The sequence below is a fragment of the Xenopus laevis genome, chromosome 7S (assembly GCF_017654675.1).
Source record: "Xenopus laevis strain J_2021 chromosome 7S, Xenopus_laevis_v10.1, whole genome shotgun sequence".
In the NCBI taxonomy this organism is placed as follows: Eukaryota; Metazoa; Chordata; class Amphibia; order Anura; family Pipidae; genus Xenopus; species Xenopus laevis.
In genome coordinates, this window is record NC_054384.1 from 43,405,459 (window position 1) to 43,423,966 (window position 18,508).

The 18,508-nt window shown below is 37.0% G+C and overlaps 1 pseudogene; it reads right to left on the reverse strand.

The window, feature by feature from the left end:
• LOC108703348 overlaps nucleotides 1–8,992 on the reverse strand; it is a 143,340-nt pseudogene extending 134,348 nt beyond the window's left edge.
• Nucleotides 8,993–18,508: the final 9,516 nt, after the last annotated feature.

An 18,508-nucleotide genomic window follows, 5' to 3' on the forward strand; every position in this document is an offset into this window, starting at 1 on the left:
GGAACTCTGCAATATATATTTTTAATATTTCTTATATAATTGTATATGTACCACTAGGGGTTAATGTGCTATGTGGATATATATGGAAGCTGCAAGTGTTTTTAATGATACTTTGTCAGCTTAATAAAGGACCAGGAAGGTCCAAATGGAACAATCATTCTCTTTGATTAATTTTTCTCTTGTACCCAAGTTCAGGGAGATTGACTACATTGCCTCTGGCCACAAACTTCTTGAAAGCACTGTATATGATGGACACAGCCTTGAGATTGCCTGTTTTTGTAATTTTCTGTCTCACCTATGCAGATATTCTGTACAGTGGACACAGGACTCCTCAGACAGTTCTCTGTCTTTCTCCAGTTTAGTACACACACAACACAAACTGGTCGAATGTATGCTTCTTTGAACTCATCACAGGTGAGTTTACAAATTAAAGAAGAATCACATGATTGAAAGCCAATTTTATTTATTTTTTGCAAGTTCCATTTTAAGATTTCTGTATGGCTTAAGATATAATAAATTATTTTTGTCATATGTTAATATGCCAGCATTGTTAATTTCAACAATTTTATGACAGATATCCTGCGTTATTTAAAAAAAGTGCAAAGGTGCCAATACTTTTTAACATGACCAAACAGCAAGATACCTTTAAAAAAATAAATATACCTGGCAACTTTTTTAATTTTTCAACCAAAACTGCCTGTATGGTTTAACTGTAAATACAAGCATTTAACTAGCAAAAAGCGGCTAGAGGTATACAAGCATATTTTTTAACTGTATTTTATATAAAGCTGTTCGGTTTGGGATTTAAATAACATTACAACTCTGTTATCCTCAAGCTACAGAGGAGTGATGTTATTGTCAGATGTCAAGCCTAAATCCAAGTTCCATTTCTGAATATGTTCCCGTACGTAGTGTTTATTCATAATAAATTGCTTAAAATAATACACAGTTTTCAAATGTCAAATTATAAAAATGAACTTGCCTAATAGCTTTTTTTGGAGGTTTTATTTATATTGGTTTATTATACTTTGCTTTGACATCTGACTTACAAAAAGTAAAGAAGAGTGAAGATATATCTTTATATGTTCATGAAACTCCTTGGTGGTTATCTTATATCATTCTAATTCAATTGTACAGCTATGGTAGCTGTGATCCAGAATACCCTGGACAAGGGATTTTCCAGATAACAGATCTTTCTGTAATTTGGATCACCATACCATAAGTCTATTAGAAAATGATGTAAACAATAAAAAAAACCAAAAGGCTGGTTTTGCTTCCAATAAGGATTAGTTATATTTTATTTGAGGTAAAGTACAAGCTACTGTTTTATTACTGCAGAGAAAAAGGAAATCATTTTTAATCATTTGGATTTTCTTGATAAAATAGACTCTATGGGGTATATTTATCAAAGAGTGAAGTTAATAGTGAAGTTCCGCCACTAGAGTGAAATTCCACCACTCTCCATTCATTTCTATGGGATTTTTATAGGCGTATTTATCAAAGGGTGAACTTTCACTTTCACCTATTGATAAATACGCCTTTCATAGAAATGAATTGAGAGCTGCGGAATTTCACTCATTGATACATTTACCCCTATGTGTGATGGCCTTTCCATAATTCGGCACTTTCTAGATAGCGGGTTTCCGGTTAATGGATCCCATACCTGAATTTATCTGAATCCAAACATTACAGTAATAGCACAAATTAAAACTCCTCTAACTAAAGTAGTCTTGACACCGAGCTTCTATGTTCCTTTACAGGTAAACCAGCTGTATTCACACCATACAGCACACTATTCATGCTTGTTAAAGAGAATCTTCTAAACTGATAACATAACACTATGACAAATACAGGGTCCATCTACTGAACTGTCGCTGGTAGGAAGGGTAACAATTTGTTTAAAGACTGATGTGTTTCAAGATATTGATTTGTTGCACTGATTGAATACTTCATCCATAAATGACACAGGAAAGTAATAATGTTTTAGTTATTTTCTACTACTTCCAGGAGTTTGGACCATACCCTTCAAAATACATCTTGATGGCAGCTGGAAAAGCAGTTAGGTACACTAATCTGCAGTAGTTTTAAGGGGGCAATTTACATGCTGATGTACTATCTTTTATTTTATTTAAAGAAAAGCTAATACATGCATATATAACAGAACTCTCTTCACACTAATCATCTGTCATTCCTTAGATACTAAAGGGTAGAAAAAAAAGTGATATAAATTATTTTCTTACACAGACATAGTTCAGAATATAAAACTATGCTGCCAGTCTTTGCTGAAAATGTAGATCTTTTCTTCTGATTCTACTATACACAAGACATAATCCAACTTAATACATTTTATAAATGATGCCAGCAGTGACCTTTCTCCAGAGCAAGCACAGTAATCTGATTGTAAGAGTGTTGCAGAGGCTGGAAGAGGGATCTGCTAACATTCACATACAAGGCATACTGGGTTTCGTAGGTGGGTAGGCAAGCATCTACCTTCTGGAACACTGGGGCTCTACCAATAAGCAGAAGGGGTGGCAAACAGTTAATAAAGGATCCAACAACTGAAGCATAAAGCAGATCTCTTTTGGGTCCATCAACAGAATTGGCAGCAGTGCCTCTAGTTTCTTAGCTTAGCTAGATATGATAACTCCTTTCTGTAAAAGGAAAGCTTTGGATGTAAAGCTTCTTATCAGTTGTTGTGTATTCATACATTTTTGTGTTTTGCATTTCTTTCCATAGATCTTTCAATTCCAAAATTCCTCCATAAAATATGACAGTTCTCAATACAAATCTAAGTTCTTTTCGCTAGAGGGACATCCATGGTGGAAAGATAGGCAGCTGCCGTGACACATTTTAGATCTGCTGTTTGAGCCAGGACATCATTAAAGAAATCCTGGAGACAGGGTTTATTGGAAAAAGTGAGTCTACTTTTTACTGTTTTTCCAAAATATAAGTTTAAAGTTGAATGTCCCTGTCTCTGGTGTTTGAGTCTGGCAGCTCAGTAATTCAGGTGCAGACTCTGAACTGTTACAATTTTGCAACATTTAGTTGATACATTTCTCAGCAGCATCTCTGGAGTATTAGCAACTATTATCAATTCTAACAGCTGCCTGTAATGAAACCCACAGACTCTGCTCAGCAGGGACAAAAATAAAAAATGTATCAACTAAATGTATCCATTTAAACAGTTTACAGGGTCGGCGACCCCCCCTCCCAGGGCTGATTCAGAAGGTGAAAAAAGATACTTGACTTCAATATTAGAAAAGTGGTCAAATATATAAAATAGAAAGTAATTGGAAAAAGTCATTATTTCTGGTGATCTATCTGAAAACAACTAGTTGTTTGAAGGTGAACCACCCCTTTAACGTTTGTATGATGCAGAGAGTGATTTGCAATTGGTTTTCATTTTTTACTATTTCTGTTTTTTTCAGTTATTTAGCTTGTTATCCAGAAGCTCTCCAGTCTCCACAATCCAGTTGCTAGGCCCCGAATTTCCCTAGCAACCATGCATTGATTTGAATAAGAGACTGGAATATGAATAGAAGAGGGCATGAATAGAAATATGAGTAATATAAAGTAGCAATAGAAATGCATTTGTAACCTTACAGAACATTTGTTTTAGATGGGGTCCCCATTCCATTTAAAAGTAGGAAAGAGTCAGAAGAGGGCAAATAATTAAAAAACTATTAAAAAAAATAATGAAGGCAACTGAAATGTTGCTTAGAACTGTCCATTCTATAACATTCTAAAAGTTAACTTAAAGATAAACCACCCATTTAATTTTTTACAAAACTCTCTCCAGAAGCAGTAGCGGAACTACTGGGGGAGCAGGGGGTGCGAGCGGGCCAGGGCCCGCACCCCCTCAGGGCCCCCCGGCAGTCCGTTCGCCACTGAGAATGCCGGCATATGCAGCCGTACAGAGGGGGCGGGGCCCGGCTGCGCGTCACGCACCAGGGCCCGCCCCCCTCTAGGATCGCCACTGTCCAAAAGTACATAAAATAATCACTATTTGGTTTTGAATGTTAACTCTTAGGGTAGTTATAAAACTTTATAGAAAGAGGTTTAATGGCATTCTTGATAATAAAATAAACACATTATTAACAGATGTTACAGATAAAGCCAGATGCAATCAGAAGTCATTTTGATTTCTGGTGAATAAAGCATAACTTCCAGCAATGAATCAGCTATTCAAGTGACCATCTCACATTAATGAAACACAATTGTTATCCTTTAAGAAAATAAACTTTGCCGAGTCACATCTGACTGCAGCTAACAAGCAACAACAAGTTAACAAGCAGCTATGTCAATGAAATTTCACATCAATTACTAACCATTAATTTCAGGGTGGAATGAGATGCTAGGAATGTTAAAATGAGCCTTGGGTGACTGTTTTTTTCAAGTCAGACATTCACCATGACACAAGGATCAACATATAATCCAAAGGAAACCATAGGGCTCTCCTTGATTTTAACTGTCCATACTTAATATCCAGTATAAGTAACCAAAAAGCAGTTCTGTCAAAGCTGCTTGATTTTTTTAAGAAAATATGACTGGATTCCTAGAAATCATTGTAACAACCACTTGTTTTTAAATGATGTACTCAATAGACATGGTGGACTTGTATTAGATATGTAGGGTAGATAACTGAAAACAAACCCAGCTGATGGGTGCATCTAAACAGTAATGAGTTAGACTCAATTCTGACCGAGCAAACCTTATAGTAGAGCACCTTTATTCATAGAAATCATTTCTAAGTTAATGGATGAGTAATGGAGAATTTTGCTGCCAGGCTTGACTACATTTTAGAAAGCTTCAGTGGAAGTATATGGATACAAAGCACAAATATATGCCCACAGAGCAAAACAACATTCAGCTCAGAAGAGTCCATTGGAATCTCAGTTTCTGAATAACAAGAGAGCACTATACCATATCAAGATCAGATCTTGTCTTTGATTGCCTGTCATTTAGATGACATGTAGACTTATACTGGACATTTGGTATGGTGTGTTTGAACTACTAAAAATCATTTTTGGCAATGTCCCCATGTGCCAGTACCTTTATTCATATAGCTTTTGTCCTACAGACTAAAACTGAATGGACTTGTTAGTAGCGATGCACTTCAGACAGACTGATGCTGAGTCTCTACTGGAGTTGATTGAAAATGCAATGAAAATGTGAGCTCCTAATTAAACACATGTATAAATGCACAGAGAAAGGATGAAATTTAGAAGTCTAAGCAGAAATTACACAAATGCATTTACAGGTATAGTATGTCATCCGTTATAAGGAATCCATTATCCAGAAAGCTCAGAATTTTAATAATTCTAATATTTACAAATTTCTCTTTAATAATAAAACAGTACCTTGTACTGCATCCCATCTAAGATTTAATTCAACCTTATTGGATGCAAACAATCCTGTTGGGTTTAATTTTTCAAATTAGTTTTTTTCTTTCTATTGAAGGTATGGCGAGCCATTCCTTTCCTTGCGGAAATACCTATTATTCGGAAAACACAAGGTTGCAAGAATTCTGAATAATAGGTCCCATACTTATATTTATATAAAGATAATGCCTGCAATATGGATTTTTATAAGTAGAGAAATACATTACTAATTACTTGCAAATTACTAATCAGGTTTAACAAATGCATCACATTATACTGGTCAGTATGGGCAGACAAACTCCAAACTGAAGCATTCAACTTGAATGTTATTATTGATGATTTTTATGTCCTTGCCTGCTAATGTCATTCTGTGCCTTTTCATAAGGGAATCATGTGGATATCAACAACATGGCTACTGAAACAGGTTGAGCCCATGGGGAGAATGTTTTAAAAGAAACTTACTGCATGCTGCTTTAAACAGATATTGTCTTGGGTAAATATGTGGTTTTCAAAATATGTAATTTAAAAGTGCACATAATTCTGTACTGAAATCCATTTTATAAAGAAATCTTTTTTTATATATCTACCTTTAAAATTGAGACATCGGTTAAGCCATCGCACTTCATTCCCAGGTTGCATTCAGTCCTTGCATTCTGCCCTGCAAACTGATGTCAGTACCATCCTCAACCGTTGATGTAAACAGAGTCTTATCTAATTAAATGGATTCTACCATCGTAAAGCATGTTTTTTTACAAAATGCATCAGTTGATAACACTCCTCCAGCAGAATCCTGCATTGAAACCAGTTTTTCAAAGGAGCAAACTAATTTTAAAATCTAACATGTGGCTAGATATTTTTTCATTTTCCTATGTGCCCCCAGTCATGTGACTTATGTGCTGATAAACTTCAGTACCTCTTTACTGGTGCACTGCAAATTGGAGGACTACAGCGTCAGACTGGGCCCTCCAGCCCTCGTGGGCCCCACTGGCCCGGACCCACCCAAAACAGATGGTGCTCTTGGGATTTTCCAGCTGGGGGGGCCCATGCAGCTGGGGAGTGGGGCACTTCTATAGTAAAAATAGAAACTCAATAATAAAAACCAAAGTTCAGATAACCCAAGTCGCAACTCCTTCAGTTATATATGAGCAGGAGTGTCAATAGCCTATCTGAAAAGGCTAAAAAATGTTAAGTGCTGTTTTTTTCTGAAAGCACATGACCAAGCATAAAGAGCAGAGATGGCTGCCTACACAACAATATTACAACAAAAAATGCATTTATTGAATAAAATTTTAAATGGTAGAATAAATTATGTTCAATGTACACAGTGTAATTTAGTGATAACAATTATACCATACGAATCATGACAAATCCCTTTAACCTTGCCTCAGCACAATGGACAAGTTACAGTTTATCAGAGGTTATTATTAAAATTCACTAAAGTCTGTTTTGTTGGCTGCAGTTGTTGGGATGTGGGTAGTATGGACTTTATCTCAAAAACATTGATTTTAAGTTATCAGGACAGTATCCCTTTAAATAGACATGGACAACAGTGCAAGCATTGTGCAAAAGCAAGCATGACTACATGTTATGTACAACTATCGTTTACATGAGTGTGGGCCTGCCTCTCACTATATAATGTTCTTGAGGTTCCATTTCCAGTGCTTCTTACTGTATGATGTGCTTATGTTGTCAGTATCCACAGTGTATCCACAGTGTATAATGTCCTTGGGGTGCCGTTCCCACTGTGATTAATGAACATGAGACAGTACCTACTCTATTTACTGTACATAATGTGCTTGGAGTGCCATTGCAGCTGCTTCTAAGTGCACCTGGATGCCATACACTCTGCCTCTTTTAGTCAAATGTGCTTGTGGTATCCACTGCACTTAGAAGCCCATTTATCAAATTGAATTTTGAATTCATGGGAATTTTTTTAAATTGGAATATACTCACAATTCGACTGGGAGTTTGTTTAAGAAAAAATTAGAATGGCTAAAATTTGATCAAATGGTTCCGACCTAAAAATTTGAATCGTATCCTATTCGAATGAAGTTTTTCTCAGAAAAAAAAAATGAATGTCAGGAAGGCTATTAATATCTCCAAATGGCTCAACGGACCTCTGTCATTGACTTGTATATGAACTCGGCAGGTTTTATGTGGCGAATATTCGAATTATGTGTGATAAATCTCACATTCAAATTTACATTCAAACTTGAAAAATTTGAATTTACTATTCGACCCTGGATAAATCTGCCCCGGTATACTATACCTGATGTGCAAGTACACACTGACCATTACTGTATGTAATCTGCCAGTAGTACCCACTACTTCTTACTGTATAAAAAGTATTTGAAATTACAGTAGTCAATGGCTCTTGCTGTATAATTTCCTTGTGGAGCCAATAATATCATAGGTTTGCAGTGCCAAACCCAGCGTAGCAACCTGAATATTATGGCAAATGTCCAAGGGACTGTTGTAAACTGACAAATTTGGGGTTGTGCATTTGCCTGAGATTCGGTATGCCTAAATCTCAGTCACTACTGTATAAGTGCTTGTGATTCCAGCTGACAACTATTAGTTAATTAAATGCTGTCCAACTGGTGACCCAGGGGCAGCATCTGTCGCAATATCTTGTGGTGGGTGGTCCTATGACAATAGAAAAGGAAAAATCTGTTTTTCAGTATTTTATTCCCCTGGGGAGGGTTAAAGTAAATGGAAACTACATTTGCAGATTGGGAGCTGTCAATCCAAATGTTTTCCCAATGTGGGAGTAAATGTGGACCTGACACAGCTGCATTGAAGTAGGGCTGTACAGGTAGGGTGCAATCACAGATGCATTCAATTCTTTGGTTTTTAGTTGCCCCAGTCACCAGTTTGCCATAGCCTCAAAAGCTGAAGAGGCTGGTGAAAGGCTACAACTCACACAAACATCTGCCATAGCTTTCTCCAATATATGTGCTGGGAAGGGTGCCAGGTACTGAAAATACTTGCCCAGAGGAGGACACTTATGACTAACTGACATTATTGTTAAGCATACCTTCATTGGGTAACTGACAAGGCCCTTTAAATCAATATATTTACAGTGGTAAACCCTGAATTCATGTGTATAGGGAAGACACAGAACCGGTTGGAAGTTGAAGAATACACTAAGTTGAGGTACTTTTCACCTGGATCATTACAATGTAAATCCAATTATTTTTACCTTTCATACTGAAAATGTTAGCGTTGCCTGTGTATGCACCAATCAGGTTACTTAAACAGTTATGCACACAATGCTGATTTTACATCTTACTTACAGTCTAAGATACAATGTTTAAAATTGCTCTGGAAGTCTATTATGTGTTCAGAAAGAAACAGTTTCTTTTCATATTAAAGAAAATATTTGCGGTCTATTTACCTTGTGGACGCTATTTGGATTCTCCAGCCATGCATAATACATTTCTTCCACATAACTGGAATTGGTTCCACTTAAGAAAGGTTCTTTGGCTCCTGATGAATACACACAACATCTTGGGGGCAATGTCCTGGGGATGGAGCTATGTTTCACCAGCAAACCAGTACAGTATGGTTTTAATTTAGCAGCAACTGACCTGAGGTGACTCATATTTATTCATTTAGCTGGTAATCTCTGTAAAGGAAGAAAAATATTAATGGTGACATAATATGCCTGGTTCGGCCTGAGTTTTTTTGTAGTTCTCTGTGTTTTTGGTTATCGTATCAGATTTTTACACAAAATATTAACAAAACAAAAACTATTATTTCACACTTAACTCTACATTAAAAATGTATTGGTGCTAAACTCTAAAATGCTATGTCTACAGAGAATAGTAAACTGCAAAGTGCAAAACTGAACACATTTAAAGACTATTCACAAAAGTACAATAAAAACTTCTCTATACTAATTTCTCTCTCCACAATGACAAACGGCAAATCTGAGTTTGCATCCATGCCAGCAGAGTCAGTGCACAGGGAGGATGTATGCAAGGATATCGTCTTGTGGTCTCCTTACATGCACCTATTTTTTGCAGCATCTAAATTGGCTCAATCACAAAGTAAATCCTGGATTTGATGCATCACTGACTGACTAACAAAGACACCAAATAACAAACCACTTGATTCTGAAGAGCCTTGAGGCAATTTTGGGACATATTCTCTTCATCCCATTGAGAAGTCCATCCCATTTAATCAGAAACCAGAAACTATGGCCCATGTAAATATGGTTAGAATGTAAAACTCCTGTTATTATTTTATGTATAGTCTTAAAGGGGTGGTTCACCTTTAAGTTAACTTTTAGTATGTTATAGAATGGCCAATTTATTCATTAAATTATTTATTTATTTTTTTTAAAGAAACATTTTTTATTCGAGCAGTTGGTCAATACAAATCAGTCATATCCACATACATATATGTGTATTCCTTCTATTCATAGAATATACATAACTCGATTATCTAAAGCAACACACAGTCGGATTTTTCAGTACAAGTAATGCAACTATAAAAGGAATGGTGAAGTGTACAATGCAGTATCAAATAGATAATCAGATTGCTGTACTCAAGCTTGTGGATATGGGTAGCAATTTAACCTTATCATAAACCAGAAAAAAAAAAACAGATAAATAAATAAACAGAAAAGAAAATGATGATCATTGCAGTTACTCTCTCTTTCTCTTTATAGGTCTTTTCTCGTCTCTGAAGCTGCTATGCCGGAAGCCCTTGCTAGTCACAGATTAATTGGAGGGTCTCCATGTATTGTCCTTGTGATATACCATTCCGTGCAGAAAAAGCACTCGTGGAGTCTAAGCCTTATTGCTTGTGGAACTATGTCAATAAACGTTTCCCAAGTTCGAAAAACCTTTGGACAATTGCATTTTTATTGAGAGATGCTTCTATCCAATCCATGTAGAAAACTCGCACTAATTTCTCCAGGAAGAGCTTAACAGTGGGGGGGGAGTTTGTTATCCAAACCTGTAATATAGTTTTTTTCGCTACTGCTGTTATGAATAATAAGAGTCTTTTTGCACCCCTTGTAATTCTGGTATGGGTGTTGGGGGTTATGCCCCAAAGTGCCCAAGCTGCTGATAGTGGGACAAAATTCACTAAGTGTCTATTTGCATAATCTCTTATCTGATTCCAGAACCGTCGTATGTATGGACAAGACCATAAACAGTGCATAAGGTCAGCTCCGGGTTGCCCACATTTCGGGCAATTGCTATTGTCCCTTCGCTGCATTTTATAAAGTATTTCTGGAGTCAGATATGTTCTGTGTAGCAAATTCAAAAACATTTCCCTATAGATGCTAGAGGGTAGGGTGCGCCATAGTTGTTTATACATCCCAAAAATAACTTCCATGCTTAGGTCAGGTATGTCCACAGTCCATTGTTTAGGTCCTTTGGGTATGCTGTCATAGTCAGTATTAACCTGCATAAATTTGTAGTTCTGCGATATGGTTCCCTTGGTGGAGTTAACCCGTAAAAGAAACCTATCCAAAGAGTTATCCCAATCCTTATCCGTTAGAAGTCTGATAGTCCTGCTAGTATACATCTGAGCTTGTAAAAATGCAAACACATTATGCACTACGGAGGGAAATGTGGTTTGCAATTGTACATACGTAAGTGGTTTGCGAGTATCCTGTTTTGTTAATTGACGTATTGTTGTCACCCCGTCTTTACCCCAGTCCTGATATATTGTCAATGCCCGCCCACTCCGGAAGTCTGGATTGGACAGAAGAGGTAAGTATAATGAGTGATTACTGTTTAAGCAACTCTGTTTTCTCAAGTCCTTCCAGGTTTGCCAAGTGGAATATAATAAGGGATTGTCTATAATGTCAGTTGTAAGTTCAGCTCTATGCATGTGTAGAATATATAGTAGGTTCGTCTGCGGGATGAACTGTTGTTCCTGGTAGGTATTAGTATATATGTCAGAGTTATGGATCCAGTCTTTTAAATGTCTCATAGTGGCTGCCATGTTGTATTGTTTGATATTGGGGAAGTTAAGGCCTCCATTTAAGGTGTTTTGTTGGAGTTTTTTGAGACTAATTCGCGCCTTTTTCCCATTCCATATGAAATGTCTGAACAGTTTGTAGAGTGATTGGATATCCCTATCATGTACCAAGATGGGGAGACTCTGAAGGTTGTATAAGAGTTTGGGGAATGCCACCATTTTGAGCAGATTAGCCCTCCCCATTGCAGAAAGGTGATAAGTTTGCCAGTTTTTTATGTCTTGCGTAATTCCCCTTATACAACGAGTTATATTACGGGCGTAGAGTTCATTCGGCCTTTTTGGTATTCGTATACCCAGATAAGTAATTTCGTCCTTGGTCCACGTAAAATCATATTTGTTACCCCATCGAGGTTTCCCTTTATTTCCTAACGGCAAAATCACCGATTTGGCAACATTGATGCAGTATCCCGATGCTTGCCCGTATTGATGGATCACGGAAAGAATGTGTGGTAAAGCCTGTTTAGGATTTGCAATATATAGGAGGAGATCATCTGCAAAGGCTGTGATTTTGGTTTCATGGTCTCCTACTTTAATGCCGTGGAAACTCGTCATGTCTTGGAGGATTCTCAAAAGGGGGTCTAACGTCAGATTAAACAATAGGGGAGATAATGGGCATCCCTGTCTTGTGCCTCTATGTAAAATTATTTATTTTTTATAGTTTTTTAATTATTTGCAGTTTACTTCTGATTATTTCCAGCTTTCAAACAGGGGTCAGTTACCCCATCTAAAAAGCAAATGCTCTGTAAGGCTACAAATGCATTGATATTGCTACTTTTTATTACTCCTCTTTCTATTCAGGTCTCTCCTATTCATATTCCAGTCTCTTATTCAAATCAATGCATGGTTGCTAGAGTAATTTGGACCATAGCAACCAGATCTGAAATTGCAAACTGGAGAGCTGCTGAATAAAAAGCTAAATAACTCAAAAACCGCAAATAATAAAAAAAATGAAAACCAATTGCAGAATATCTCTCTCTAAATCATACAAAAAGTTAATTCAAAGGTGAACAACCCCTTAAGGTGGCCATACACGCACAATATTATCGTACACAACTAATTTTCATATGATATGTGGTGTGCTTATATGTCGACCGATATAAGTAGAAGGCTTGGATACCAGTAGACTTGTCGATCAGCCCAGGTAGAAAATTTTGATTGGGTACCTTTGAAGGAACCAAAACATCGGCCACTAGAAAGTGCTGAATCGTCAGATACAGGTAGAATTCTATTGTTTCTACCTGTATATCTAACGATTCAGCTCTACATGTGTTGAAACTAATGATCTTTCTTGGAAAGATCTTTTCCAGGAAATATCGTAATTTTTACATCTATGGCCATCTTAAGACAATAGCACAATAGATACTGTATGTTTTGTATAACTAAATTTGTATGCAAGAGAATACTCCTTTGCAATTCTGCCAATATTTGTTTTTCACCAACCTTTTAGCCTTCCCTCTTTGCCATTTCTCTATTTCTTCTCCTGTCCAATCTTTTGCTAAATGTCACTTTCAGACATTTAGAAAAAAAACTTTAGGCAAATAGTACAAAACATTTTAATGCAACAATATTTAGAACTTCTGTGGACTGTGGTTCTGGATTTATTGCCACACTTTTATTCCAGATACCTCTGTGTCAGAGTGATGTAAGTTTTAGCATCCCAGTGCTATTACTAATTACTTGTAGGCTGAACACTACTTGAGTATAAAGTTTACTTAAATATACTGTAAATAGCCGGCTTTATATGTAGATTGTTCCCCACAATAAAACACTAAAAACTTGTTTTACAATTCCTGTTGCACTTTAAAATCTTTAAAATCAATAAAAGATAAATGAAAGTCACATTAAAAAAAATCTTAAACTTGCTGTTCTTAATTTATAGTCATTTTAAAATGATCCATCAGCAGCAATTAAATTAGGAGCTTTCCAATTTATTTGCGCAGCAGCTATACTACAAAATATCAAGATTCTTTTTCAAGTAATTTGCTTTTATTCTCTGGAATAGTGTGATTAAAATAAGAGCACATAATGCATTATGATAAAAAAATACAGTACAAGTTCTGCATTAGTTGGAAAATTAATTCAACTAAGTGATATATTGAATATGTGGTATGTCAAATTGCATTGCTTTTCTTCAGGGCAAAGTAACAATAAATTATTATGTTCACCTTTGGAAGGAAAATAATTGTTGAGAATATTATAATTTTCATGCCATTTGTACACGTAACTTCCTACCAGCAAACAGAATAAATGTAATTACACTTGCCTTCCCTGTAACTAATAATCCTCCATTAATTATGCAAAAAACTTGCATAAGAATAAAAAAGAAGGGGGCTGGGCAATTCTGAGCACTTTTTTGCTTGCCTCCAAAATGGGAAAGACCTTGGAAACAAAACATACAGAATCGCCACATTGCTATTACCCTTAACCTCTGCTCTTCTCAATTTGTAATTGCAGGTTAAACAAATACACAGCATGCAGCATACCCATAAGGCAATTGCCTCATTAAACTAACCTTAGGTACTGCAGACTGAAATCAATTTCAGTTTCAGCTTGATCTTAATTTTCTGGTAAATTTTGGTCAATTACACCCTGCAACACGTTTCCTTTAATAAAGGAGAAGTCAGTTCACACATAAATGGCACCAGTAATTAAAACACAGAAAAATGTGCAAGGACACAAGTAACCGAGTGCCCACCAAACACTGCCCAAGCTAGCATTTTAAAGCAGAAGATATGACACTGAGCTGATATTAGGATGCTTTGCTCAGTTCATTACTAAACAGTTTTATTTTCATTTGAATGCATATCCATAGCTATACACTTTCCAGGGACATTGAGGATCTTAGTGAAGGTGGCCACTGTTGATCTTACTATAAAACATATGGAATAATAGGGGGCCGATTCATCAAGAGTCGAATATCGAGGGTTAATTAACCCTCGATATTCGACTAGGAACTAAAATCCTTCGACTTCGAAGGATTTAGCGCAAATGCTGCGATCGAAGGATTATTCCTTCGATCGAAGGATTATTCCTTCGATCGAACGATTAAATCTTTCGAATCGAACGATTCGAAGGATTTTAATCCAACGATCGAAGGAATATCCTTCGATCAAAAAAACTTAGGCAAGCCTATGGGGACCTTCCCCATAGGCTAACATTGACTTCGGTAGCTTTTAGCTGCCGAAGTAGGGGGTCGAAGTTTTTTTTAAAGAGGCAGTACTTCGACTATCGAATGGTCGAATAGTCGAACGATTTTTAGTTCGAATCCTTCGATTCGAAGTCGTAGTCGAAGGTCGAAGTAGCCCATTCGATGGTCGAAGTAGCCCAAAAAACACTTCGAAATTCGAAGTTTTTTTACTTCGAATCCTTCACTCGAGCTTGATGAATCGGCCCCTAGATGTTACTAGAAAATAATGGTTCCAAAGCTAACTAGCTTTTTGCTAGGCGTCTATTATAAAATTTAAAACTACATGTTATGAAATTTTTAACCTTATATTTGATTTTAATATATTTAAATTACCTAAAATATTAACTTGGTATTACAAAGATAAAATTCAACAAAACCGTGGCCATTAAATCCAACCATTTAATTAGTCTTTAGCCAGATGTTCTTCATTTTATTGTACTTAGTTAAAAGGTTGATAATCAAGCTAATTAAACACAAAAAATCTACATAGTGAATGTCCATTAATCAATAAATTAAACTGTCATAAAAGAACAAAAGCCCTAGTAGTTAGGCTCATACCGATAAGTAAGGGCTCTTACACATGAGCGTTTTGACCTGCGCTCCCCTGCGTTCCGTTTTTTGGCGTTCAGCCGCAGGGGAGCGCAGGAATAGACGCAAGTCATTATTTCAAATGGGGCTGTACTCACTCAGGCGCGTGTAGGCGCCGAACGCAGGTTCAGACGCAACATGCTGCATTTTTCCTGCGTTCGGCGCCTACACGCGCCTGAGTGAGTACAGCCCCATTTGAAATAATGACTTGCGTCTATTCCTGCGCTCCCCTGCGGCTGAACGCCAAAAAACGGAACGCAGGGGAGCGCAGGTCAAAACGCTCATGTGTAAGAGCCCTAAAGGTTTCACCACTTTGCATATTGGTACTTATTGATTCAGATAAGTACCAATTATCTGATACTGAAATTCATAAGAGTAGGTACAGCGGCCCTATACAGTATCACCTGTATATTAAATACATTATATGTCTTAACTTTTGTTGCCCTTTTAAATGGTCCCATAGGTATCAGTGTAGTCATGAGGCATACACTTTTATATGTAAGCCTTTTCCATGCTAATCTTTTCTAATAACGTTGCCCCCATGCCTCCCACAGCTCTGTTTCACTCTTTAAGAAAGCTTAAAATAAAGCTGCTTCCTAAATTATGTAGTGATAGAGGGTGGGTCCCTTTTAATAATACATATATAATATATATAGGATTTATTATAATATACAGTTAGGATAAATCTTTGGATTTTCTAATTTTGGTTCTGTACATTACCACAATGAATTTTTAATGAAACAACTCAGATGCAGTTGAACGGTAGAGTTTCAGCTTCTTCAGGGGGTTGAACAAAAAGATGACATGAAAATGTGAGGAACTAAAGGATTTTTTTAGCACAATCACTTCATTTCAGGGTAATTGGTCAATTGACTCAAATACTATTTAATGGGCAGGTGTGGGCAATTCATTAGTTATGTTATGATCAGTGAAGCAGCTGAAAGCCCTGGTGTTTTTTCTAGTTAAGGGCTTTTACACATGAGCGTTTTTACCTGCGCTCCCCTGCGTTCCGTTTTTCGGCGTTCAGCCACAGGGGAGCGCAGGAATAGACGCATTTAATTATTTCAAATGGGGCTGTACTCACACAGGTGCATGTAGGCGCCGAACGCAGGTTGAGACGCAACATGCTGCATTTTTCCTGCGTTCGGCGCCTACATGCGCCTGTGTGAGTACAGCCCCATTTGAAATAATTAAATGCGTCTATTCCTGCGCTCCCCTGCGGCTGAACGCCGAAAAAACGGAACGCAGGGGAGCGCAGGTAAAAACGCTCATGTGTAAGAGCCCTTAAAAAGGCTTTAGTTCCTCACATTTTGATGCAATCTTTTTGTTCAATCCACTTAATTAAAGCTGAAAGTCTGCAATTCAACTGCATCTGAGTTGTTTTTATTTAAAATTCAATGTGGTAATGTACAGAACCAAAATTAGAAAAAAATTGTCTCTGACCAAAGATTTATGGACCTAACTGTAATACATACTCTCTCTCTCTCTCTCTCTCTCCTCTCTCTCTCTCTCTCTCTCTCTCTCTCTCTCTCTCTCTCTCTCTCTATATATATCTTTACTAAAATTATATAGTAAAAATATTTTTTCCAAACGGCCTTCAAAAGAAAATTGCCCCGCCCCAATCATGTCATTACTCACAAAGCTGCTCTCCATCATCAGAGACCTATAAAGGTTTGTGAGTGGTGAGCCAAGAGAGTCAGAAGCACCTCCATTACAAAATTGACATATGGCAGTTATATTGGCATATTAAAATATAGAATGTGCACTGTGCCTTTAAGTGATGACTTAATACTTAATACATTCCAAAATGTCTTCACATTAGACAGTTTATTAGAAGTCCTCATTAATGGGGAATGTTGGCACTTAAGATAATACTAGGTGGGAAAGAATTTCAAAAGTAGATACCCACATCAATAGCAAGAGGTACAGGCTATTCTATGATATGTAAATATTTTAATGTATTGCAGGGGTTCAGTTGGGCTGTGTATTGCCACTGGGTAATCTATTTGCATTAATTAATACACAAGCAGCTGTCGGCTTTTTATGTAACTCGTCTCTTTCCCAACTAAGCTGAGTGATTACTATGTTGCCCAACAGATGTGATTGCTTGGAGAGATTTGGTGAAGCATGCTGAAGGCAAAGATTAACCCTTCATAAAAAGAACCTCAAAATAAGTGTTAGCGTTATAAATGAATGAAATGAATGAAGGGTGGAACTGACTAACATGCATTGCAATATAAGCAAGGATAGTCATCAAATTGGTATATGCATATTAATTTTTTTTTTGCTTTACATCTTTTATCTTAAACCACTATTTTATGGTGTGTCATATTCTCATTCACTGATTCCATTCACAATGTGGGAGTCATGTCCGTTCAATGGATGATGTACCCTAGCATGTAGGCTTGCCCTTAGTTAGTGTGTGAGCACAGTTCATCACAGGAGCCAGAGGAATAGAGTTTCATTGTTAAAAGGACAACATTTCATTCTGTGTTAATCTAATTGCTCATCATATTAGAAACATTTTAAAAAAGCTTTTATTGACAGCATAATATATGTTGCGTTTATGTGATATATTTTATGGAGACCCTCAACACAAGTATTTTCTACTTTTAGGATCTTTAATATAATATAATAACAGGTAAAGATGAGAACAATTATTTGGCCAAAATCAGTTTGGCCCTGTAGTGCAAAATACGATGCCTACACTTTAAAACAAAACAAAGCTTTATTTAAATTTATGGAATGCGTCTCTTGCTGCGCTGTCCTGTGGTTTAATGCATTAAAACTGACTGCAGGAGAATGGAGCAAGAAACGCTAGTGTGAAAGAGCCCTTACCCATGGCTGGTTTTCCCTGAGCTCCCCTGCATTTAATTTAAATACATTCAGCCGCAGGGGAGTGCAGGAAGAAATGTAGACTACAACTTATAGGGGTACGAGCTGACACAGTTGCATGTAAGCGTGTAATGCAGGTGGAAAGCATCATGGTGCTTTCCACTTGCATTCAGCATTTACATGCACCTATGTCAGTATGGGGCCATAGGGAAAAGTCAGCTGTGCTCCTTCCTGTGCTCCCCTGCAGCTAAACGCATTAAAACACAGGGGAGCACAAGGAAAACCGACCATCTGTAAGAGCCCTTAGGCTACAAAAATAGACAATGCTTATAATTACTAATAATTGTCTCTACTGTATGTGTTTTTTAGCAGAGACAAATCTCAGTATTGTCTATGGGCTGGCAAGGTATTTTCTGGCATTTTGTAACTGTGACAAGTAGATGCTACGAAGGAGGTCAGTTGGTAGTTAGAGAATGTGCCACTATGCTGGTGTAGACTAAATGGGAGAGTAAGTAGT